This window comes from Notothenia rossii (genome assembly GCF_949606895.1).
Source record: "Notothenia rossii genome assembly, chromosome: 7".
Taxonomy (NCBI): domain Eukaryota; kingdom Metazoa; phylum Chordata; class Actinopteri; order Perciformes; family Nototheniidae; genus Notothenia; species Notothenia rossii.
Genome location: NC_136905.1, coordinates 5,645,967 through 5,671,815, shown reverse-complemented (window position 1 = coordinate 5,671,815; position 25,849 = coordinate 5,645,967). Strand labels below are relative to the sequence as shown.

The 25,849-nt window shown below is 39.4% G+C and overlaps 1 protein-coding gene across 1 annotated transcript in view; it reads left to right on the top strand.

Moving 5' to 3' along the window:
• Window positions 1-9,666: 9,666 nt before the first annotated feature.
• hormad1 (HORMA domain containing 1) overlaps window positions 9,667-25,849 on the top strand; it is a 48,096-nt gene continuing 31,913 nt past the window's right edge. The window contains exon 1 of the mRNA XM_079639990.1: window positions 9,667-9,802. The gene's annotated coding sequence lies outside the window, so the exon portion shown is untranslated. The remainder of the gene's footprint in view (window positions 9,803-25,849) is intronic.

The following is a 25,849-nucleotide window of genomic DNA, read 5'->3' as shown; positions in this document are numbered from 1 at the left end:
CTTGACTACAGACGCTAGCGGCAGTTGCAGGCAGCTGTTGGTTGGCTTTCAATTGTCTTTTTCAGGGCAGCACTTCAAAGTCTATACCTTTCTATTCAAATCAGGGACAAAGGCCAACGCTGAAAAGCTCTAATGAGTCACAGCTGGAGAAAAAGCTCTCGATATTCCTGTTGAACCAACCAGGCCTCGAATAGCCTCCGAACAAACACACAACCATTTTTTATTATAACTTGGAAATCCACACGGAGTCATACACACCCTTATTTAAGAACTCAACAAACTTTGTACCAACGCCTGCCTGTGTCATAATCTAAATTACTCCACAACCTCATTAACTCTGTAAAATTAGTGTTTGTGTAGCAAGCCAAAGTATCTAACCAACAAAATGAAAGGTGATTTTTTGAAGGAGCAGCATTTATGTGGGCGCTGATGAGGAGAGATGTCAGAAATACATGATTTTGTTGTGTGTGACCTGAGGCCATGACAGGGAAATGAATGAAAATATGATGCCATAGAAAAATAAGATACGTTCTGTAAACAAATTATATGGATCATATTTACATTTTGGCAGCCTGGAGCGCAGGCCTTATGCTTGAGATACGATTTGGATGCAGTCAAAAAGGTTCCATCAAGCCTCAATGCATATACCAGGCTGAGAAAACATGCTTAAAGAAAGAGGCAAAAATAGGACTGATTTGCATTATTTCATGAGCAAGAAAATGGGTGCATTTGCATCATTTTGGTACCAGATTCCTTGGTTTCTTAGCATATTTTAATATACAGTATGTCCTATGGCTTTTGTAAAAGAGGACATATTCCTCTGGAGAGAACAAAGGGATTTTAGCCTTTGCAGACCATTTGCATGCACACAAAATCTATATAACTCACTAAAGGAAAGGGAAAACCCTTGTTATTGCCCTCAAACTTTGATCAGGTAACAATAGGCGCTTTCACACCGGAGTACTTTTCCCAGGAATAGTTCCGATAGTTCCTGGGATTTTGCGTTCACACCAAAAAGATCTGGAACTATACTTTTTTTCCCCTAACTTTTCACCCCTTTTTAGGGACTTTCCTGGGGAGAAAAGGGTTCCAATTTCTGACTTGCTGAGCGAATTGCAAACCACGCCCCGTAAAACTCGGAAAAGTTTTGTGAAGCCGCCATTGTATTTGCTGGCATTAGCATGATTAGCATTAGCCCAGCGCAACAGAGAGAGAGATTAACTTATGGCAACACAAAATAAAACATGGGAGCGGTGGAGATGAGGAGGTGTCGGCGTTCTGGTGATTTACTCGGAAGGCTTCAGTAGAAGCTTCTGGGAGTCCCAGCAGCTTCTACTGAAGCCGAAACTCTGGGGACTTTCGGCCGGGGACTTTCGACCGGGGACTTTCAACCGGGGACTTCGGGTGGCATTATACGCTGTGAAGTTGTTTGCGGCCTGCCAGTAAACCCAAAGCAGAAGAAGAAGAAGTGACGTCGGCGGCAGACGTCAATAGGCGCTTTCACACCGGAGTACTTTTTTCCCCCGAACTAGGCCGATGGGGGGGGAGATTTGGTTTCACACCAAAAAGGATCTGGAACTAATCCCTAATTCGCGCAAACCTTTTCACCCCCTGATAGTCCCAGCTAGAGAGGTTTTACTTTCCTGAGGAGGAAATGGTTCGTGGGTATGTCGGCCACACTAACAAATTCCGATTGGCTGGGCGAATTCAAAACCACGCCCCGTAAAACTCTGAAAAGTTTTTTTGAAGCCGCCATTGTATTTGCTGGCATTAGCATCATTAGCATTAGCCCAGCGCAACAGAGAGAGAGAATAACTTATGGCAACACAAAATAAAACATGGGAGCGGTGGAGATGAGGAGGTGTCGGCGTTCTGGTGATTTACTCGGAAGGCTTCAGTAGAAGCTTCTGGGAGTCCCAGCAGCTTCTACTGAAGCCGAAACTCTGGGGACTTTCGGCCGGGGACTTTCGACCGGGGACTTCGGGTGGCAGTATACGCCGTGAAGTTGATTGCGGCCTGCCAGTAAACCCAAAGCAGAAGAAGAAGAAGTGACGTCAGCGGCAGACGTCAATAGGCGCTTTCACACCGGAGTACTTTTTCCCCCGAGCTAGGCCGATGGGAGGGAGATTTGGTTTCACACCAAAAAGGATCTGGAACTAGTCCCTAATTCGCGCAAACCTTTTCACCCCCTGATAGTCCCAGCTAGAGAGGTTGTACTTTCCTGAGGAGGAAATGGTTCGTGGGTATGTCGGCCACACTAACAATTTCCGATTGGCTGGGCGAAATTCAAACCACGCCCCGTAAAACTCGGAAAAGTTTTTTTGAAGCCGCCATTGTATTTGCTGGCATTAGCATGATTAGCATTAGCCCAGCGCAACAGAGAGAGAGATTAATTTATGGCAACACAAAATAAAACATGGGAGCGGTGGAGATGAGGACGTGTCGGCGTTCTGGTGATTTACTCGGAAGGCTTCAGTAGAAGCTTCTGGGAGTCCCAGCAGCTTCTACTGAAGCCGAAACTCTGGGGACTTTCGGCCGGGGACTTTCGACCGGGGACTTCGGGCGGCAGTATACGCCGTGAAGTTGTTTGCGGCCTGCCAGTAAACCCAAAGCAGAAGAAGAAGAAGTGACGTCAGCGGCTTCATTTGCCTAATCCTCCCCCAGGGACTTATTCCGGTGTGAACTAAAGACACCAACGGAGAGAGACTAACTTATGGCAACACAAAAGAAAACATGGGAGCGGTGGAGTGATGAGGAGATGTCGGCACTTCTGGCGATTTACTCGGAAGACGCGACCCGGCAGCTTCTATCTGAACAGCGTGTAAATTGACAATAAAGCTGACATTTTGTACAGTGCTTCTGGTTCTCTCTTTTATTTAGCACAGGAAAAATTACAATAGTGAAATAATAACAATAACGGCATCACGCTGTCCCAGGTGTGTCGTATGTATAGTAAATAGGCTCAGCAGCAGACACACCTTAGTGCAAAGATAAATAGCAGATTTACCACTTAGGGACTTATTCCGGTGAGAACGTGATCTACTAGGAAAGTTCGAGGGACTAAAGAGTTCGGGGGGAACAAGTACCGGCTAATTGGTGTGAAAGCGGCTAAAGCTATAACACCCCTTGCTGTGAAATACAAATTATATGCCGTTAATAACTGTGCAATATATACGTGGCTGCTATATCTTCAGAATTGTTAAAGGATGTGTATTTTATAAATTGTATGATTTTTTTAAATTATTTTTATGCATGCTTCTTAGGTCACATTTGGCTTTTCTCTGCTGTAACACATGTACATTTCCCCTCTGTGGGACGAATAAAGGTATTCTCATTGTTAAATCTTGTAAATAAGAGGCAGTGGCAAAACAAGAGCATAATCAAGAGAAATACTGAGCAAAATGCAGTGAGAAATAGACAAAATAAGTTCTGTGTGAAGATGAAACGGGCAATGACAGAGGGAGAAGTGCGTTTACAGGTTTATGACTTTGCCTGAGACAAGCCTGCTCTTGTGAGTTGGCCTTTGAAAGCATCACTGAGTAAATTTACTTTAGGAGGAAGCAAACACAGTCAGCTGATGAATGAGCGGAGTGAAAAAGCAACAGGGAGAGCAAACAGCTGCTTTACTGCGTGACCTAGTCAAGAGACACTGTAAACATTGTCAAGGTTTCACAGTTTATAGGTGGACTCAGAGGCATGTGGTCAGCGCGAGGATGGTCCAAAGTGTCTGCTGACGTACGCTGGGAAGTAACTCTTACTTAAGTACAACTTTGAGGTACTTGTACTTAACTTGAGTATCTCCATTTGATGCTACTTTGTATTTCTACTCCTCTACAGTTCAGAGGTACATGGTGTACTTCTACTCCACTACGTGTATTTAATCCCTTTAGTTACTTCTCTGATGTGGATGAATGATGTGAAATATAACCAAGTGTTAAATCAGACTTTAGTTCCACCTGGAGTAAATCCACCAGCTACCCTGCAGTATACAAAGTCATTCAAACTAGCTGCACCTTCACCAGCTTTGAGAACACTTTCATGATCAATCATTATAAAACATATCATATCTATTATTCTGAAATGGACCAATCTGCACAATGACTACTTTTACTGTCGCTACTTTCACTAGATTTTGATGAGAATACTTTTCTACTTTCACTTGAGGAACATTTTGAATGCAGGACTTTTACTGTATAGAGTATTCCTACACTCTGGTACTTCTACTTTTACTCAAGTACAAGATCTGAGTACTTCTACTTTTACTGAGTACAAGATCTGAGTACTTCTACTTTTACTCAAGTACAAGATCTGAGTACTTCTACTTTTACTCAAGAACAAGATTTGGGTACTTCTACTTTTACTCAAGTACAAGGTCTGAGTACTTCTACTTTTACTCAAGTACAAGATCTGAGTACTTCTACTTTTACTGAGTACAAGATCTGAGTACTTCTACTTTTACTCAAGTACAAGATCTGAGTACTTCTACTTTTACTCAAGAACAAGATCTGGGTACTTCTACTTTTACTCAAGTACAAGGTCTGAGTACTTCTACTTTTACTCAAGTACAAGATCTGAGTACTTCTACTTTTACTGAATAACAAGATCTGAGTACTTCTACTTTAACTCAAGTACAAGGTCTGAGTACTTCTACTTTTACTCAAGTACAAGGTCTGAGTACTTCTACTTTTACTCAAGTACAAGATCTGAGTACCGTACTTCTACTTTTACTCAAGAACAAGATCTGAGTACTTCTACTTTAACTCAAGTACAAGGTCTGAGTACTTCTACTTTTACTCAAATACAAGATCTGAGTACTTCTACTTTTACTCAAGTACAAGGTCTGAGTACTTCTACTTTTACTCAAGTACAAGATCTGAGTACTTCTACTTTTACTGAGTACAAGATCTGAGTACTTCTACTTTTACTCAAGTACAAGATCTGAGTACTTCTACTTTTACTGAAGAACAAGATCTGGGTACTTCTACTTTTACTCAAGTACAAGGTCTGAGTACTTCTACTTTTACTCAAGTACAAGATCTGAGTACTTCTACTTTTACTCAATAACAAGATCTGAGTACTTCTACTTTAACTCAAGTACAAGGTCTGAGTACTTCTACTTTTACTCAAGTACAAGATCTGAGTACCGTACTTCTACTTTTACTCAAGAACAAGATCTGAGTACTTCTACTTTAACTCAAGTACAAGGTCTGAGTACTTCTACTTTTACTCAAATACAAGATCTGAGTACTTCTACTTTTACTCAAGTACAAGGTCTGAGTACTTCTACTTTTACTCAAGTACAAGGTCTGAGTACTTCTACTTTTAGTCAAGTACAAGGTCTGAGTACTTCTACTTTTACTCAAGTACAAGGTCTGAGTACTTCTACTTTTACTCAAGTACAAGATCTGAGTACTTCTACTTTTACTCAAGAACGAGATCTGAGTACTTCTACTTTAACTCAAGTACAAGGTCTGAGTACTTCTACTTTTACTCAAGTACAAGGTCTGAGTACTTCTACTTTTACTCAAGTACAATATCTGAGTACTTCTACTTTTACTCAAGAAAAAGATCTGAGTACTTCTACTTTTACTCAAGTACAAGATCTGAGTACTTCTACTTTTACTCAAGTACAAGACCTGAGTACTTCTCCCACTTCTGGAGCATAGGGAGTTAAGGTCAGAAAACAGGAAGTGACCAAATATGGGAAGTATTGTTTTTCTTTTCACCCACATCATGATTTTCCTGGGACATCACCCAAAACCAGCGGAAAGAAAAGAGGCCACAACATTCTTTGGTCATGAGGTCATCCATTTCCTGTAAACTGCGTGTTTAATGCGTGATTTGGCCGGATGCCCCAAAGATAATCTGATATGCTGAAGGAGAGAAGGGGGTGGGAAAGTCTGCACAAGGTTCAAGGCCACATTGTGGATCACAGAGGTCCAACTGGACAGCAGCCGAAGATTGAGGAATTTTAATCAGTGTAATCTTGGTTTATTCCACATGGACATGAGTCATTTTAAATCAGACGACGGTGACACATGAGCTGTGCTTTAAAGTGGTACAGTACCAGACAAACATACAGTCCCTGTGCTTTAAAGATGGCTGCTCCTTTTTCAGGGAAACTATGTTGAACTTGACGATAGATTCCAGTATAAAAACGTTTCTTCTCTCCACTGTTCGTCTATAGAAATTGGGATGCAATAATGCTCACATACAGGCACGCAGAGATGGCAACAGTACACACATCCTTCACTCAAGTAGAAGTATAGATACTCGTGTTTAAAAATACTCTGGTAAAAGTAGAAGTACTGACTAAACTTCTTTACTCAAGTCAAAGTAAAGAGGCTTTGAAATGTACTTCAGTAAAAAGTACCCATAACTAGCAGCTGTTTTAAAGAGTACCTGACCTCCCTTTATATTAATAGAACAATAATGTCATTGTTAGCTAATGAATGTTTCCATGGTGAACAACGGCAACATGACAACGTTTCCATTGGTCCCTCTTCTTTAGAGAAGACCAGGAAATGATGGATACATGGATCGTGTTCAAATCAATAGGCACGCAATGACTCTAAAGAATAATGATCACGCCACCAAACACACATTCAGACTAAAGGAACCAGCCTGTTTGGAAAATGTGAGAAGTAGAAAGTACAGGTATCTGTGTTCAACATGTAAGAAGTAGAAAGTACAGGTATTTGTGTTCAACATGTAAGAAGTAGAAAGTTCAGGTATTTGTGTTCAACATGTAAGAAGTAGAAAGTACAGGTATTTGAGTTCAACATGTAAGAAGTAGAAAGTTCAGGTATTTGTGTTCAACATGTAAAAAGTAGAAAGTACAGGTATTTGAGTTCAACATGTAAGAAGTAGAAAGTACAGGTATTTGTGTTCAAAATGTAAGAAGTAGAAAGTACAGGTATTTGGGTTCAACATGTGAGAAGTAGAAAGTACAGGTATTTGTGTTCAACATGTAAGAAGTAGAAAGTACAGGTATTTGTGTTCAACATGTAAGAAGTAGAAAGTACAGGTATTTGTGTTCAACATGTAAGAAGTAGAAAGTACAGGTATTTGTGTTCAACCTGTAAGAAGTAGAAAGTACAGGTATTTGTGTTCAACATGTAAGAAGTAGAAAGTACAGGTATTTGTGTTCAACCTGTAAGAAGTAGAAAGTACAGGTATTTGTGTTCAACATGTAAGAAGTAGAAAGTACAGGTATTTGTGTTCAACATGTAAGAAGTAGAAAGTTCAGGTATTTGTGTTCAACATGTAAGAAGTAGAAAGTACAGGTATTTGAGTTCAACATGTAAGAAGTAGAAAGTTCAGGTATTTGTGTTCAACATGTAAAAAGTAGAAAGTACAGGTATTTGAGTTCAACATGTAAGAAGTAGAAAGTACAGGTATTTGTGTTCAAAATGTAAGAAGTAGAAAGTACAGGTATTTGGGTTCAACATGTGAGAAGTAGAAAGTACAGGTATTTGTGTTCAACATGTAAGAAGTAGAAAGTACAGGTATTTGTGTTCAACATGTAAGAAGTAGAAAGTACAGGTATTTGTGTTCAACATGTGAGAAGTAGAAAGTACAGGTATTAGTGTTCAACATGTAAGAAGTAGAAAGTACAGGTATTTCTGTTCAAAATGTAAGAAGTAGAAAGTACAGGTATTTGTGTTCAAAATGTAAGAAGTAGAAAGTACAGGTATTTGTGTTCAAAATGTAAGAAGTAGAAAGTACAGGTATTTGTGTTCAACATGTAAGAAGTAGAAAGTACAGGTATTTGTGTTCAACATGTAAGAAGTAGAAAGTACAGGTATTTGAGTTCAACATGTAAGAAGTAGAAAGTACAGGTATTTGTGTTCAACATGTAAGAAGTAGAAAGTACAGGTATTTGAGTTCAACATGTAAGAAGTAGAAAGTAAAGGTATTTGGATTCAAAATGAAAGAAGTCAAAGTAAAAAGTCGTCAGAAAAATAAGTCTTGGAGTAAAGTACTGATACCAGAACAATGTACTTAAGTGCAGTAACAAAGTATTTGTACTCCACTGCTTCCCACCTCTGCTGGCACGTCAATTGGTTTTCGCACGTTACAGTTTCTGCTCGTTGCTCATGCGGTGAACCACTTTCGTTACGCTCCATCACGCTGATCATGAAGTTTGATCTTTTTACGTTGTATCTGCAGTTTCTGTATTTTATGCGCATACGATTCCGATGTTTTGTAACCGTGGTTTGTTTATTGGTATGCGAGCACAGCATTTTCGATGACTTTATGGATGAATAAACGCAACCTTGAAGCTTCAGTTATGTTATAGTGTAGCTAGCATGCACTTGGATTGAGACTAGAGCAGTAGATTAGGCCATATTTGATGAAAATATGACAATAAAATATGTTATATGACCACTTGCAATTATAAAGTAATATGTACTGAATGTATGACGGTGCAAGGGTGAAGCACAAGTCATCATCTAAGACATTTTACAATTTTAACATAAAACAAAACGTTTTCAAAAGTCGGGATCCTTTGAAGAAAACCTACCCAGCATGCATTTGTCATATTGTGCAGTTTGTGTGCTAGATTCCACTTTTAATCGACATTTTCGGAGGCTTATATTCTGAAGGATGCCACTCAGAAGTATTGTTATTGTTTCTGTTGCAGGAAATACAAAAAAAAAAGTTTCTGATCAGAACGTCTGCGCCCGATGAAGAAACGAAAGCAAAACTATTCAAATCCATTTTGAAGTTGACAGGAGCCGAGTACCTCTTATTAAAGAGGGTACATCTGGGTGGAATATCCCTTTAATAACACCACTCTTGTCGGGAAACCCAAAGACTGAAACTTATGTGGGTGTGTAGACGCTGTTTCTTTAAGAGCGTGGGAGAGAAAAGAATGTGAGGAGACTGGCAAACACATTTTCTAAACACAGGCGCGTATTTCCCCCATCCACACTTTCAGGCCCTTTAATTAAGTCAGATCTGTGTGTGTGTGTGTGTGTGTGTGTGTGTGTGTGTGTGTGTGTGTGTGTGTGTGTGTGTGTGTGTGTGTGTGTGTGTGTGTGTGTGTGGGAGGTTAAAGTTGGCCAGTAACACGGAAAACACTGTGGGATTTTTTTGTAGGTAAAGCAGGGACATTTTATCTTTCTGTGGGGGCTGATAACGCTCACAGTCTAACAGGAAATATGTCAGAAAAACATATTTTTGTGTGTGACCTGAAGCCATAACATGGAAATGACTGAAAATATGATACCATAGAAATATAAGATACATTCAGTAAGCAAATTATATGGATCGTATTTACATATTGGCCGCCTGGAACGCAGGCCTTATGTTCGAGACTGGATTTGGATGCAGACTCCGATGCCACAGAATGAATAAAAACAGCATATACCAGAATTAGAAAACATGCTTTAAGAAGATGGCAAGCATAGGACTCTTTTGCAGCATTTCATGTGCAAGAAAATGATTGCTTTTGCATTATTTTGATTGCATGTTTCTTAACATATCTTGCTCCTCACTCTCTCTACACTCCTATCACTTCTATAATCCTTTAATACAGACGCAGTAGCAAACTGCAGATTTGGAGAAAACTAACTATTAACAGTAGGGAGGAGTGCAAACTGAAACTCAACACTGCTGCTGCTCCCTTTATGTAAGCTGTGGAGCCCCTTCAGGGTCCGGTGGAGGGCTCTCTGCATTCCTGCACGCTAAGCTCTTGTTTTCCTGGACTCACTGGACGTTAGTGCAGCTTGAAAACACCTCGGATCACTGAGCTCGTGCCTGTGTGTGCCCAACGCATGGGACACACACACCTGAGGTTAGTCATTACACCTGCGGGACAAGGACAGAAAAGCTCTGGGCGGGTTTCAGGCAAATAGTGAAAATATCTGCATCAAATTGCACGTCAGATATGCTTCTTTTTCTGTTTGATATCATATTAGAGTGAATGTTATTGGGATTTGAACTGCTGGTCGAAGAAATATAAATGGAATAGTAGTTCACAAAAGTGTGTTGGTACCACTTTACAATAAGACTACCCTTATAAAGGATTCATAAAGGGTTCATAATTAGGTTGTAAACACTTTATTTATCATTAAGAACCATTTATAAAGCAGTTCTAACAGTTTTCATACAGGCTCACTATTTGGCAAGATGACTAAGCCTTATATTGGCTACTCAGCGAGAATCAACTCCGTGAACAACAGATACCAAGGATGCTGGCTGATGAAGAAGACGAAGTAAGCTAGGTAGCCAATATAAGGCTTAGCAGCACAGATATGGGCTCACTATTTGGCAAGCAACCGGTCAAAGTTGCCCAGTTTATCTCATGTCTTATTAAAGCATATTAATGATTTATAAAGTGTTCGTGTTAGCTGTACATTTCTGCATCTGCTTTTCATCAAACGCCCATAATATCCCACCTCCAACATGTCACAACACATTTTTGTATTAAATTGCTTATTCAAACACATTTTCGTAGACTAAATATTTTCCAGTTTCTTCCAGTCACAGAAATACAGATGGATGGATTTCCCCAGCCTCAAGCATTGAAAGTTATCTGTAATATTATCTTTCTGCAATTCGACAAATCTGCCTTACGTAAACGCACCCGGTCGCTAAGGCTGTTCTGCGTGCAATAAACAAACGAGGGGCGGAAAACAGGCAAATCTTTGTAAACAGATATGCATTCTCAGCATGTGGATACACAGAAAGAGGTTTGGAGACATGAGCTCTCCTTGACCTCGTCTGTCTGTCCTCGATCACGTGCCGTCTTCAGACACTTTATTATTAATCAACGCTTGTTGTCGTCAGACAGGACGGTTCTCAGAGGAACGCTCCTTCCCGCCTGTCTCACGCCTCTCAGGTTTCAGAGCCAGAACCTGATATAGTTTCAGTTGACACCCATTTTCTCAAGAAATACTGTCCGACCCGGATGTTTTGGTTGGATCACACACATGATAACATTAGAAAGTGAGTCTATGTGGGGCGTGATTTCAGCTGTTTCAGTTAAATCCCTATAAATCAAAGAGTCCTTTCAGTGGTCGGACATCTGATTGGTCATCGCAAATATTTGATGTTTACTTTTCTGCTTTTCTTATCCATTTTATAGCATCTTGTGTTTTCTTTCGTATATGAAATGTTTGTTATTGTTCCCGTCCTCCCTTGGATTGCTGTGTGAACAAAACCATGATACTGCCCTATTGATGTATTACATGTCTGATATATGTAATATGTAATGTGAAGCGCTTTGAGCACTTGGAAAAGCGCTAAATAAATATCTAATTTAGCCACTTGTTAGCAATCACTGTTTTAAAGACACGTAAAGGTAATTTCACAAGTCGGGGATATAAGGACATATTTATTGTCGTAGAACAAAACGTAAAATAACATTTTAAACTTGTATATTAACAACAGGCCTTTTTATAGGCATCCAACCAAAGCCGATGCAAATAAATTGTTGACTTCGAGACATGTGAACTCATTACCAGTTTAATGACTCATTCCTCCACCATTTCATCAAAAGTCTGCTTATTCTTTACCTCAAAATAAGATGTCCAAATCTACAAAGCTACGACCCAAGGTTTAATTGACAGGAATTCCTTCTGGTTTCTTTCCCAGCTCATAGGATGCGTGTCAGCTGTTAAAACCGAATGCTCATCAAAGTAAAAGCATGTTCAACTGCTTTTAAAGTGGCGGGATAGTTCAGAGAACACATTCAAGATGAAAACACACCCAGCAGTTTGTTTCTCAGAGGTCAGATAACCTATCACAGATTTATCAGAGCAATCAGCTTTCAGTCAGCAGCAAACAGAGGGCACAGGACAAACTGCACTATAACTTCTTGAGAACGATCAAAACATGAGATATACACGTTATTTCTGAACAACTGTGGGAGGAATTGATTTCTAAGTAACACGAGACAAATCAAATAGTCCATGACATTTTAAAACGAGGTTGTTTGTTTGGCTGTTCTATTTAAGGGCTGTCATTACCTAGAAGCCCGCAGTTGGGTGTCAAGTTGCTGAATACATCCGGTGGTCGAACACTTGTCGCTTCTCATAAAACTTTAAAATAGCCAAGCTGAATGACATCTGATTCTACTGAAGTGTGATTTCTTTTTTCTGTGTCCTTGATCTTTGACTGTGTGTGTGTGTGTGTGTGTGTGTGTGTGTGTGTGTGTGTGTGTGTGTGTGTGTGTGTGTGTGTGTGTGTGTGTGTGTGTGTGTGTGTGTGTGTATTAGGTTGATTAATCAACTCACGTGCAGCCATGTGTGGAAGGATCAGACATGCGCTTTAACCACCAAATATCATCCAATGTCCTGTGTGTGTGTCACGTCCTCATAACCAAAAGGCAGAATATGGATGACTCCCAAAAACAACAATTGTTTCTGCATCATTGACAGGATTGTTCAAAGTTAAATATAATAGAGTTACCTTTCTATTTAGCGGTGTGAAGCTGAACTTCTTGGTTATGTTCAAGCAACAAACGATCAAGGTCTTAGTTGAAATAAGCATGCAACGGTAATAATATCTTACATGTGTTCTGACAAACTTAAGGAAGTTATGCTCTACCTTGAGTTCTTTTGACCCCTCAGCCATTCGGGGTAAAAGTCCTGTATTCGTTTGAGCAATTAATCCAACCACACGTCCCTCCTACGAAATGCCTTTCTCATACGACGACTAACATGCTAATTTGCTCTTGTCATAATTACAGCAGCCACTAGAGGTCGCCACTTAACTACAAATGCAAGTATAGTTCGTAACACGCTTCTTGCAAAACACGACTCATACATTGTCTTCCGCAAGAAGCTTTAGACGTTTTCTTGACTTCTGACATGGTTCTAGTGAGAACATTAGCTATACAACATTCCCAGGAAACAAGTTGAACAATGTCACGCCATGTTTATTGGCAGTCGCTAAGACAATTTTCACATGCGAAGGACGCTGAAAGTCAATATGTTGGATTGAAGTTCCAGCTCCTTATTTTGCAAGGAGATGAGAGGATTGAAACCACTGACGTTAAATATGGAGCTGGAGTCTGTTCCGTTTTTTTGCAGTCTTTATGCTAAGCTGAGTGAATCACTAACTCCAGCTCAGTCCAAAGGGGACCGTATTGTATATACATCTCACTAACACATTAACTGTCTAAGAGTAGAAATGACCACTAGCATGTCAACCTCACGGTGACAAGAAGACTCCACAAAATCACAGCCCCAGGCCAAAACATAGTCTCTCTCAACCCTTAAAATAACACAAGTTTTAGTTTTTATACTTGTGCTTTTGTAAAGATGGCTCACATTAAGTTGTGAGATTTAGAGGTGTTTTCCAACGTTGGACAGAGCTAAGCTAACTGTTCCAACATTTATTTTCCTTACGCTAAGCTAAGCTAGCCGCCTCCTGACTTCAGCTTCATATTAACGTCATGACAGTGATCTTCTTATCTGACCCTCAACATGGAAGCAAACACCCATAAGGCGCTTTCACACCGGAGTACTTTTCCCTTTTAGTTCCGATAGTTCCTGGGATTTTGCTAGAGAGCTGGTACTTTCCTGGGGAGAAAAAAGTTCCAATTTCTATTGGCTGGGCGAATTGCAAACCACGCCCCGTAAAACTCTGAAACGTTTTGTGAAGCCGCCATTGTATTTGCTAGCATTAGCATTATTAGCATTAGCACCGGGCACCAATGGAGAGAGACTAACTTATGGCAACACAAAAAAAAACATGGGAGCGGTGGAGATGAGGAGGTGTCGGCGTTCTGGCGAGTCCCAGCAGCTTCTACTGAAGCCAGTCCCCAACTCCGGGGACTTCCGGCCGGGGACTTCCGGCGGCAGTACACGCCGTGAAGTTGTTTGCGGCCTGCCAGTAAACCCAAAGCAGAAGAAGAAGAAGAAGAAGTGACGTCAGCGGCTTCATTTGACTAATCCTCCCTCAGGGACTTATTCCGGTGTGAACACGATCTGCTCTTTAGTTCCAAGGGGGAACTAAGTGCTAGGAACTAAGTACGGCAAAGTACTTGGTGTGAAAGCGGCTAAAGTTTCCCACATGTTTAGCTACTAATTTTAGCCATTGTTCTTGTAAAAACAATGACTCATAACAATAATAGAACATTTCCGGATTCTTCAAAAGCTTCTAATTCTTCTGTGTTGGAATGGAACATATTCCAGAAATCTTGACCGTAAACAAGTTTAACAAGCTGCCCGTCCTTTCCAACAAACCTGGCATCCCTCTTTGTTAGTCACAGAAGAAGATGCAACTTGCAACAATAGCACAAAATACATTACGTAAAACTAGTATTGTATTTATCGTATTGTTCAAAGTAGAAGCTTTAAAACTATAAAACGGCAACACAAGTTCGAAAATCCACAAGTCTTATTAGGACCAAAGTTCTCCGTTTTCTGTTGACTGCTGCAACTCGTTTAGTTCATTGGTAGAAGTCATGTGCTCATTGCGTTGGTGTCGTGAGTAATTGCTAATTTATTTTGAGTGCCAAATAGCTGCTCCATTATGCTGGTAATTGGGGTTTATTTTTATTGAATTGACTTCCTACTTCCTCAAACAAAGAAACGAAACTCTGGCAACATTAAACAAGTGTGTTATAAGCCATAATGTTTGATGAACAACAGATTGGAACTGGATAAGTTGACAACAAACTTCAGGTCCGCAGGGTACGAAACACGTGTGCCATGTCTCTGAAAACAACCTAACCTAATGAGTGCACTGAGCTTACTGCAAACACAGAAATGCACAAACAACAACCTGCTCCTACACAAACAGACTCAGATCAGATGACTGGCTGTAGACCGAGGCCCAAGGCAAACACGTTGCATGCACACACGTCTTGCTGCAGGACATAGCATGTCTCTTTTACATCAACATGTGTCCCCTCTACATCAACATGTGTCCCCTCTTCTTCATGTCTCTTCTACATCAACATGTGTCCCCTCTTCTTCATGTCTCTTCTACATCAACATGTGTCCCCTCTTCTTTATGTCTCTTCTACATCAACATGTGTCCCCTCTTCTCCATGTCTCTTTTACATCACCATGTGTCCCCTCTTCTTCATGTCTCTTCTACATCACCATGTGTCCCCTCTTCTTCATATCTCTTCTACATCAACATGTGTCCCCTCTTCTTCATCAACATGTGTCCCCTCTTGTCGATGTCTCTTCTACTTCAGCATGTGTCCCCTCTTCTTCATGTCTCTTCTACATCAACATATGTCCCCTCTTCTTCATGTCTCTTCTACATCAACATGTGTCCCCTCTTCTTCATGTCTCTTCTACATCAACATGTGTCCCCTCTTCTTCATGTCTCTTCTACATCACCATGTGTCCCCTCTTCTTCATGTCTCTTCTACATCACCATGTGTCCCCTCTTCTTCATATCTCTTCTACATCAACATGTGTCCCCTCTTCTTCATGTCTCTTCTACATCAACATGTGTCCCCTCTTGTCGATGTCTCTTCTACATCAACATGTGTCCCCTCTTCTTCATGTCTCTTTTACATCAACATGTGTCCCCTCTTCTTCATGTCTCCTCTACATCAACATGTGTCCCCTCTTCTCCATGTCTCTTCTACATCAACATGTGTCCCCTCTTCTTCATGTCTCTTCTACATCAGCACGTGTCCCCTCTTCTTCATGTCTCTTCTACATCAACATGTGTCCCCTCTTCTTCATGTCTCTCCTAAATCAACATGTGTCCCCTCTTCTTCATGTCTCTTCTACATCAACATGTGTCCCCTCTTCTTCATGTCTCTTCTACATCAACATGTGTCCCCTCTTCTTCAAGTCTCTTCTACATCAACATGTGTCCCCTCTTCTTCATGTCTCTTCTACATCAACATGTGTCCCCTCTGTGGAAAGAGACTCTGAAAGTTTCAGGAACAAAGATTCTCTCTCTTTTTGATCCATTTCTATAAAAACATGTCTGAAAATGAGCTGATCAGATTTTGGCCACTTTATGATGTCATAACGATGTTTTGGCTTGTGTAACCATTAGCCAATCAGCAACCAAGGTAACCCCCCCCCCCCCCCCCTTATCACCTGAATCTCCTCCTAGAGCACCATTGAGTTCTTTGTAACCAAATCTCTCTCAGAGGGGCGTGGGGAGGGGCTCCTTATTTTCATCTAAAGTAACAGACAGAGAGTCAGCACTTTGGAAACAGGGCTGAAACAGAGGGGATTATGGGTAATGCTGCAATGATCTGTTTGGTATTTTGAGCCAATCACTTCAGAGACATGTTTTGTACTCATCACTAACCTAAGAAGCATATCAATGATTAAACTAGTTAATTTAACCTGATTCATCATGGCTCTTTTCACATGATGATTACCCGAATCCCCGCTGTTATATCTCAGGAAGGTTGATCCCACGCGTTGTCCTATTGATCTGATTTACAGCCCTGATAAGACTGAAAATATTCCCACATCAGATTCAAGCCAACGGACTCGTGTTCAAACCACGTTTTGCTTCGGGGTCGGGCGAGTCATTTCATACTTAATGATTAATTATGCAAATATAAATGCTCCGACGGCCACTTTTTATGTTTTCCCAGTAACTTCAGTTCACAGAGTAAACTGTAATTCATCGTGACATTTTGATAACTTCCTCTTGATGTCAGTACGGCGTTTGAGTGATTGTTGCCGACACTTTTCTACACGTGTGTGGAAATTAACAGCATTATAAATCATTAACTAGCTTTCTATCAAGGTCATATATCAAATCATTAACTTGTAAAAATAATAGATTGCATTGTAAAACAGAGGTTAAAAGTAACCTTGTTTAATTTATCAGTTGAATAGATTAAATATACATAACTCTTCAATAACTAAACATTTAGCTGATGTAATATAAGAGAATATGCTGGGTTTTAAAGAATACAACTGGAGGTCTTCTTTGGATTATTTTCTTCTTGTTTAAATTTCAAACATTTCCCAAAACAACTGAACACATTTTACAAGAGGACACATTTGGTCGGGACAATTTTTGGCGGTGGATTAAAAACACATTTTGTGCAAAAGTACGTTTTTTCTGGCTCTAGGATGGTGCATGTGGGATTGGATCAAAATGATATGTGTTCTCGAGGTGTTACTAAGATGCATTCATTGTTGGTTTCATTCTTATAATCGGAAAATATTGGCAATAAGTGAACAAAATATTGATTATTGATAACTTTGAATAACCACACATTAAGCAGAGGTAATATAAGTAAATATGCCGGAGTAAAGAGTACGAGTGGTGTTTTCAGCGTATATGCAGGAATCCTGAAGTCAAATGTAATTTTAAGACCTTTTTTAAGACCCTTTCCATACATTTTAAGACCTCATGGCCACTTTTGAGTTCTAACCGGTTACCTTGGCGACACACTTTACCTCACAATGACTATATACAGTATTGATTGTCCTTCCTCCTTATCTTCCAACCATTTCGACGCAGACTTGCATTTCCCCATAACGATGTTGCTTAGCAACCGGCGTAAACGGACCTTCGCGCGCTATCAAGCAGCGAGCGTGCGATGTCCTGTTCAGATGACGTCACACCCAACGGGATGCCATAAATAAAGTACACAGAATCACACTACACAGCTACGCAATGATTACATTCAGGCAGACTGTAGAATACAACCTCTTTGGACAAACTTATTGAAAACAAGCTACAAAATGTAATACCTTGGAAAATGCCGTTTAATACTTTTTAATAGCCTTCATTTTCACTAAATTGATTTATCAACTTTTAATACTTTCTAAGACCCTGTTTTTTTCTATAGATGTATAGTCTTATTGTTTATTAAGTCTAAGACAGCTGGGCACTGGATTGTTTAGCAAATTGTAATCAGCTGTTTTTCTAGAAAAATATAGTATGAGGGCAATACTGTGGCACTGATCTTGTATATAAGATATATTAATTATCTCGATAACATGACCCTGGTAATCAAACAGGGGGAAATTGGTGCATTTGTTGGGGACTACTTCCATCAGTGGATTAATACAAAGAGTCTTTCTACCAGTAAAATGGTGTCCATGGGATTAAATCAACATCAAATACAGTGTGTTTTCACCGTTATAAAGGAACATATTCACAATAAAGAGGAATGAGACATATCGGACGTTGGCTGCCGGTGATACTTGTTGGTAAAATACATTCTTTGTTGGTTCGACTGTTATCTAGGATTTGATGCCATAAGAAAAATAAAGACTATCTGTTACTTTATCCTTTAAGGCTCAAAGGAACTTGAGACACTGGTTGTTGATGGTCCCATTCGCTAAACTGCTAAACCTCTTTACTGGTTTAAAGGAACTTTGATTGAATGTGACTGTGGTAGGATTAGGATGCTGAAACACTGGATTAAGCCACCAAGCCTGCAAAAAAAAAAAATATCACAAATATTTACGAGAGAGCTCAAATCCATGTGACGAGCATCCATGGCGGAGTATGAGTGGATTATCTTTCTGAATAGTGTTTTCAGTACAACAGTGAGCAACCTTCTTCTTTGTGACTAACAACAGCTTTCTTTATGGTTCTGTGAAGGCTGGAGCTTCTTTGGTTATCAGCTGAGCGCTTATTTTGTCTGTGCTGTAATCCCCCCCCATCGTCATCCATGGGGGAGGATGACAGATTCCAGCCCTGACCCAAATTCACAGATAGGCCTTGAGAGACAAAACAATACCAAAAGCTTACAGAAAAGCCCCTAATTACCTTATAGGTGTGTACGGGCTCTTTTCGGCGTGCGATAGGGGATCCACTGAAAACAGTCATTTCATCTGCTTGGTAAAACATCCATCAAACCCGATAACAACTTCAGTCCTGACACGCGGTCATTCTCACGGAATCAGTTTAGGAAAATGTACTTAAACTTAAACTGCCACTGTACTTTTTACTTTTATGTTCAATTTAATATTGAACAATCCATTTCGATCCAGCTTACTGGTTATGAACAAGACTTCACTTTATAATAGGGAACATATACTTAGATAGAAATACCTCATTTTGAGTTATTTAGACACAATTAACACTTATAGTTTCATGTCTTGTTACATAAGAACAGATCATATTTGTTACTGGACATTTGCTTTTACACATGTATATTTTGTATTCTATTTTATTTCCGAAATATTTTGGACTGTTTGTTTCTAGTGTCTTCATTTCTCTTATGGGTTAGGGTTATCGATTGCCTTGTTTTTTATGCTGCTGCAACGCAAACATTTCCAAAGCGACTTACATACATTCAGTACTGTGGGCAATCCCCACAGGAGCAATTTGGGGTGAAGTGTCTCAGGGACAAAACGACATGCTGACTGCAGTGGGACTCGAACTTGCTATCCCCTGATTCAAAGTTCAGCGCACTAAGTTATATCGATCTATCTATCCATCCATCTATCCATCCATCTATCCATCCATCTATCCATCCATCTATCTATCCATCCATCCATCTATCCATCCATCCATCTATCCATCCATCTATCTATCCATCCATCCATCTATCTATCCATCCATCTATCCATCCATCTATCCATCCATCTATCCATCCATCTATCTATCCATCCATCCATCTATCTATCCATCCATCTATCTATCCATCCATCCATCTATCCATCCATCTATCTATCCATCTATCCATTCATCTTAACACTAATATATCCCATATGCATTTCAAGTAGCGCACATCATGTTAGATATTCCTAATTTTCCATACTGTTAAATATGTATATTTTGCACATTTCTGCTCAATGCTACCTTTTTAATTAATGCTTGGTTGGTTACTTTAAATTCTGATTTAATTCACATATTTGATGAAATGTGGCTCGGGGGGGAACAAATGGGCGTCGACCAATCAGAGGGGCCGTGCTTCAACCGTCAACAAGTGTCCTTGGGCAAGATACTTAACCCCACATTTCATAGGATAAAAGCATTAGCTATAATGATATGTATTTTAGTGTAATATCTGACTGATAAGAATATTTTTTTATGTTTCAAACTCAAGATTCAAAGGCTTTATTGCCATATGCACAGTAGCTACAGTGTAGTTTTGTAAAGGAAAAATATTCTTATTGAACTTGTTCTATTCTTGTAATGTAATTTTCTTTTAATAAATTGTATACAAGTCTTTTAAATAGCTTTTGAAGAGTTCTTTTTGATCCCTTTTTACAAGTTAATTCCTATAATCATGCACTGGTATAACACCAAAGCATATTCCTTTTTTGTGTAAACCTACTTGGCAATAAATCGGATTCTGACAAGCATCAAAAAGGCTGATTTAACTGGGGAGCTCCCGACCTGTAATTTAGTATTCCTGTACGTGTGAGAAGCAGAAAATGAAAGTTAAAGTTCGGTGTAGTAATCTTGGATATATAACGTATTTTGGAAATTACCTAAAATACGTTTCATGTTCAGAAGCAGCAGTTAATGTGAAGTCTGGTTTGTTTCAGGGGATTTATACTCTTCTCATCCAAGGTGCTGTAACGTGATTCAAAGATTTGAGCTTGTAAATATAATTACCTCCAGCTATGACTACACCTGGGGAAACCATTTCTTCTCACGAAACACACATTTGGTGGAATCACTTGATTTAGCTGGATTGAAGCTAGCTTGTGTTCCAATAAAGAAGCTTTTCACACTTGGATTAAGTCACATTTAAAAGTGAAACTGCACCGATTTTACAAATAAAAGTGTATTTTACTTCTTTTAGGAAATCCGTTTTCTTTTTGTTTCGGAGGGAGCGGCGCGGAATTTGATAATTTGCCTTAAGTGATGTTACTTAGCTACTACACTACTACCAGCGTAACACACCCCAACTCTAACCAAACAGTTTGTGGTTGATCTGCATTGTGGGAAATGTAGGCCCAAAAAAGGACAAATAGTGGAATTAAAGAAAATTGAATCAAAATATTGCTTAGTCGATGCTTTTGTTTGCATCGCTGCCAGAAAGGAACAAACGTGACGCTAAATGTGTGTTGTAGCCGTGTGGTCTGAACAATAAACCAACGTTCGAGCCTAAAGTTGATGACCTGTGTGAAGCTAAAAAACACAAACGGAAAAAAGGTACACTTTTCAACCCGGGTTCTGAAAACAAACCGTAGGTGTGATCAGGCCAAGTGATAAAAGCATTGAATTTTCCGTGCCGCCCGTCTCTGGTGCTCGTTGACAGCTGGTGTTGTGGCATTAACAGACTGAACATATCAAATCATGTGTTATCTGTGCGGAGGACTGATCAAACAGTATGAGCTCAAAATAAGTGATTATTGTCTTTTAATTGTTATTGTACAATGCCTTGTCTTTTTATGCTGCTGCAACACAAACATTTCCCAAATTGGGATCAATAAAGTTATATCTTATCTTAAGTCAAAGTGCTTTGAATGAAGAAGTTGAACAACCAGCTGTCAGAAGGGGGAGAGGAAATAGATTTACAGGTCAGAAAAAAAAAATGTGGTTTGAGACTTGACGTAAATATCGTTCCTATACGGAGGTGGTTGAGCCGTGTTTTTTTTAATCATTTGTTGAGTTGTTCCCTTTTAGAAACATCGCTGAAACCTAGAAACCTAGCCTACACACTGTTTATGGACGATGGGAAAACCTTTAAGCCTTTTTGAAAAGAATATTTGAATGTGTAATTGATTTAAGTCCTATTTGTTCGCTTGATTATAGATTAGAAAATCCAAATGAATAAATACATGCCATTTGCGTGGTTCTTTGAGCTGTACTCTGTTCATAAAGACACCAATTATTCATATGATCATGGTTGGACGGACTGAGTGCTGCTTAAGATTGCGTAAGTCAGTCAATCAGAATCAAGCTGCCGCTACCGAGAGTGAAACTGAGTATCTGCTCAGCTTTTGGAGCAAGTGAGAGCTAGTGAATATTTCGCTCTGCAGCTGGATGAGAGCACGGATGTAGCAAATATTGTTGTTTATATATATTAATATAAAATATGTTTGTTGTTAATATTACTGTTGAATTTTATATATCATATCATTAAGGCATAAGTAGCTTTCAAAAATGCTAAAAATATATGTTAATTGTTCATATTACTGTTCAAGATTATATAATATTATAAGGACAGAAATCACTTTAAAAATGCTTTAAAATATGTTTACTGTTTAATATCACTGTTTAATATTGTAAGAATGTTTATAACAGACGACACAATGAAGGTAATGAATGACAAACAAAAGATAAATACAAAAAATGTTTAGAAGAATAACTGATTATTAATTATTAATATAAATATATATTAAGAAAATGTATTAAGCTGCATGATTAATTTGTCATATGTTCCATCATAATGTACTCATAATTAAAAAAAAAAAAATTGCATGGGGGTCCCCGCCAGAGGATAATGCCATATGGGGGTTCTTGGCATGGCAACGTTTGGGAACCCCTGGGTTAACGTACCACAGATTCTTTATATTTCTAGGCCAGAATCAGATTCTATTCAATACAAAAAAATTGTTTTACACTCTGAAAAAGGCACTCAATGTCTTTCGGGGCCGAATACACCAAATTAGCTGACGTCCCTTTGCATCGGCTTTCGAATTGAACCACTTCATTGGCCTTGTTCAAATGAACAATGGCACCTTTTTTGTTTTTCACACACTGCTAGGAACCTGCCCGGGCTAGAACAGACTTTTTCCCCCTTGCTTTCATTAGTCACGCTCTCTAAATGGTAGACATTAAGGTACGACTCATCGTGTTTGTTCCTTCGGCAGCACTGACGAACCTTTTCCTGACAACCACAGAATGTGTGGTTTGGACTGAGATGCATCTTCTAAACCCAAGTACTGACATTTGCACCGCTGTGATTCATTCCTAAAAAGGTCTGCGCTCATGTCTGCTGACCGAGTGCTGATATAGCTTCATGTGAGGGGGGGGGGGATGATTAACCTACTGGTGATGAGGTAGTTCCTCAAACTTCTGCTGAAATAAGCATTTCAACCCACTCATTCATTCATTCAGACGTTGCCATGGCAAAAAGAAAACATGTGATCCCAAGACGCATGACTGTAAGTTTGAATTGATAATGACAATTGGTCATCTGCATTGTTCCGACCACATGGCGGACTTCTCTAAATAACCACATGAAAGGATGACTCTCAGCATGCACTCTTCTTTCAAGACGAGTTCAATGGCCTTTTGAAGCACTGAGATTTACAGATGGCTGTGAAGGAGGAATGTTGGACACGTCAACAAACCTCCATCGATGCTAAGCAAACATGGTCTCCAAACAAACCAGCTGTAACTGACACTGACCATTTGACCCTCTATCCACCTGAAGGGGTTATCCAGACATAACAACATCACACCTTGGAGCAATGAGGTCAGGCATGCCCGGGCCTGTCACAGTTTGACCCCGATTTACCAGAAGCCAATGGAAAGAGTTACGGTGTTTCTGCAAACACGACATTCACAGAGCTAATGTCTCTTCCGTGAGTCGAAACATGGAAATATGTGACCTACATCTCAGGTGTTTGTCGCCCACTTTCATTGTTTCGTAGTTCCTTAACGACCGTGTCATCAACAAGAGGACACAATGAGCCGAAAGGTTAGCATTAGCATCCCTACTTTGCTATCCAATATTCAAATGTGTCTTTTTGAATGAGTTGAGGTGTGTTCACATGTGCAGAAGAAACATGGTTGACCTGAACAGGAAGTCAGAACCTGGTTACTGGCACTGCTATGACCTGGTTACTGTAAAAGATGTGGTTACATGCAGCTGGTCAGGAATCAGGTGTTACCTAAACCACATTTTCAAAACCAAAGACAGCTTATTTTCCTTTTCATTGGGTTCGGAATTGATTCTTTGAGACATTTGAGATAACAGGAGTAGTTAGGGTTAGAGGGTTTGTTTTTTGTTCAAATGAAAACTTGAGCTTTGGTTTCAACTTGATTCTGACATTGGACGTTAATTCTGGCACATGCTGCGGTCACTATTTGAAAGAGCTTAGACATGGCCAAGACATACATTTCCAGCAGAAATCAAACACTGGAAGTGATTTGCATTTACAAACCAAGGGTGAGTTGTCAACCTGATAATGTGGGCTAGCCTACAGATCCCAAAGGACCCAAAAATCCCCAGGTTCACTGCATGCTTAGGTACTTTTACTATATTCAAATTTGTAAGAGAATTTGCACATTTAAAAATAAAGAAAGAGGCATCTTTTTGTTTCTGTTTCCTGTAGTGGGGCCCTGCTTAAGAGCCCATTTCAAAGGGGTTGTTATTTGATGTTGTGCTCTCAAAATGACCGCAAACTAGGAATTAATTGAGTATCATTCCAGCCAATAAGAACTGCTTGACTCATTAGGGACTTTGTGCTCTGTGGATTCTCAGTATTGTCTCAAAGGGCAGCCAAATCTCTGGTCTTTTAGCTTTTTCATCTCAATAAGGACATGATTGAACATCCCATTGAAGAAATTAGGAACCCAACAGGAAGCAGATAACGTAAGGGCATTTAAACAACGAGAGTTTCCAAACTACTAAGAGAGCATTAAAACTAGCTAGCATTGAATATGAAATAGAAAGAAATTGATAAAAGTACTCGAAAGTGTGTGCTAAAAGTACTTTAAAATAGTTAGCTAAAAGTATTCAAAACAGTTTGCTTAAAGTATCCAAAATGTTTGCTAAAAGTATTCAAAATAGTTTTATGAAAGTAGTTGAAATACTTCGCTAAAAGTAGTTTAAATAATTTGCTTAAAGTACTCAATCTTGTTTGCTTAAAGTAATTGAAATGTCCCTCTAAATAGTTCGCTTAAACTACATGAAATTGTTAGCTATTAATGTTGAAAATAGTTTGCTTAAAAGTATTCGAAATATATTTGGTTAATCTACTGAACGTTTTGCTTAAAGTTCTCGAAATAGTTTGCTTAGTTTACCTAGCTCAAACTACGGTGGCCCTGAAAGCTCAATGCACTCAAATAGAAAAAGCATCTTTCACACATTTTGACAAAGAATAAGCTGCAAGTACAGAAAAGAGAACCACATGACTGCCAACAGTCCGTTATCTGCGGACGCTCCCCATGCTTTTTCCAAACAAGTGTGGAAGCGGGCATTGAAAAGGATTAGAGCTGAAAACACATTCCTGCTCCCGAGTCCAGTCTTTTCTCTGTAAACAAAAAGATGGATCATCTCCACTGTTTCCCTTGTGCAGACTTGAGTATATGCAAATCAATTCAGAGAATAGCAAAGTTATGTTAATAAGGAAGTATGCAAACAAAGACTGAAGAAGGAAAACCCTGGCATGTTTAGTCTTGATCATGGGGACGATAACTAAATATTTGTTGGGGTGCGGTATTTGTTCTTGGACACTTCCTTCCCGTCTATAACAAGCTTGCTCTTTCTTCGCTGGGAACATCACTCCCCCTGTTTACTCCGAGGAGAAACAAAACATGGACAGCCTCCCTCAAATGACCTGACGCAGGGTCCTCCCCAGCGTTAGAGCACACTGTGTACTGAGACGAGCAGACGGTTTCAACAAGAGTCTGATTACAGGGACGTCACGTAACACACGTCTCTCGGTAGGAGGAAGAGAGGAGGAAATACTGCAAGAAGCTCTAGAATAATCACAATGCAACAGAGAAAGAGAAAACCCATGAATCATACAAAGAGGCAAACTTAACATCTTCAACAATGAGTAAACATAAACAGCTAGTTTTTAAATGTCAATGATTATGCAGCTTTTACATTTGTTTTTAATGTCTCTGTTGTTTACGAATGTCTGTGTTTTCAGTCTATTTGTAGATTTAAATGAATCTATTAAATGTGTTTTTTATTTTGTATGTATTTTTATAAATATTTAAATCACTCTATTTCTTCTTTAAATGTCTCAGAAGAAAAAAAAAAAAATCATAATTTAACAAAAAAAAAAAAAAA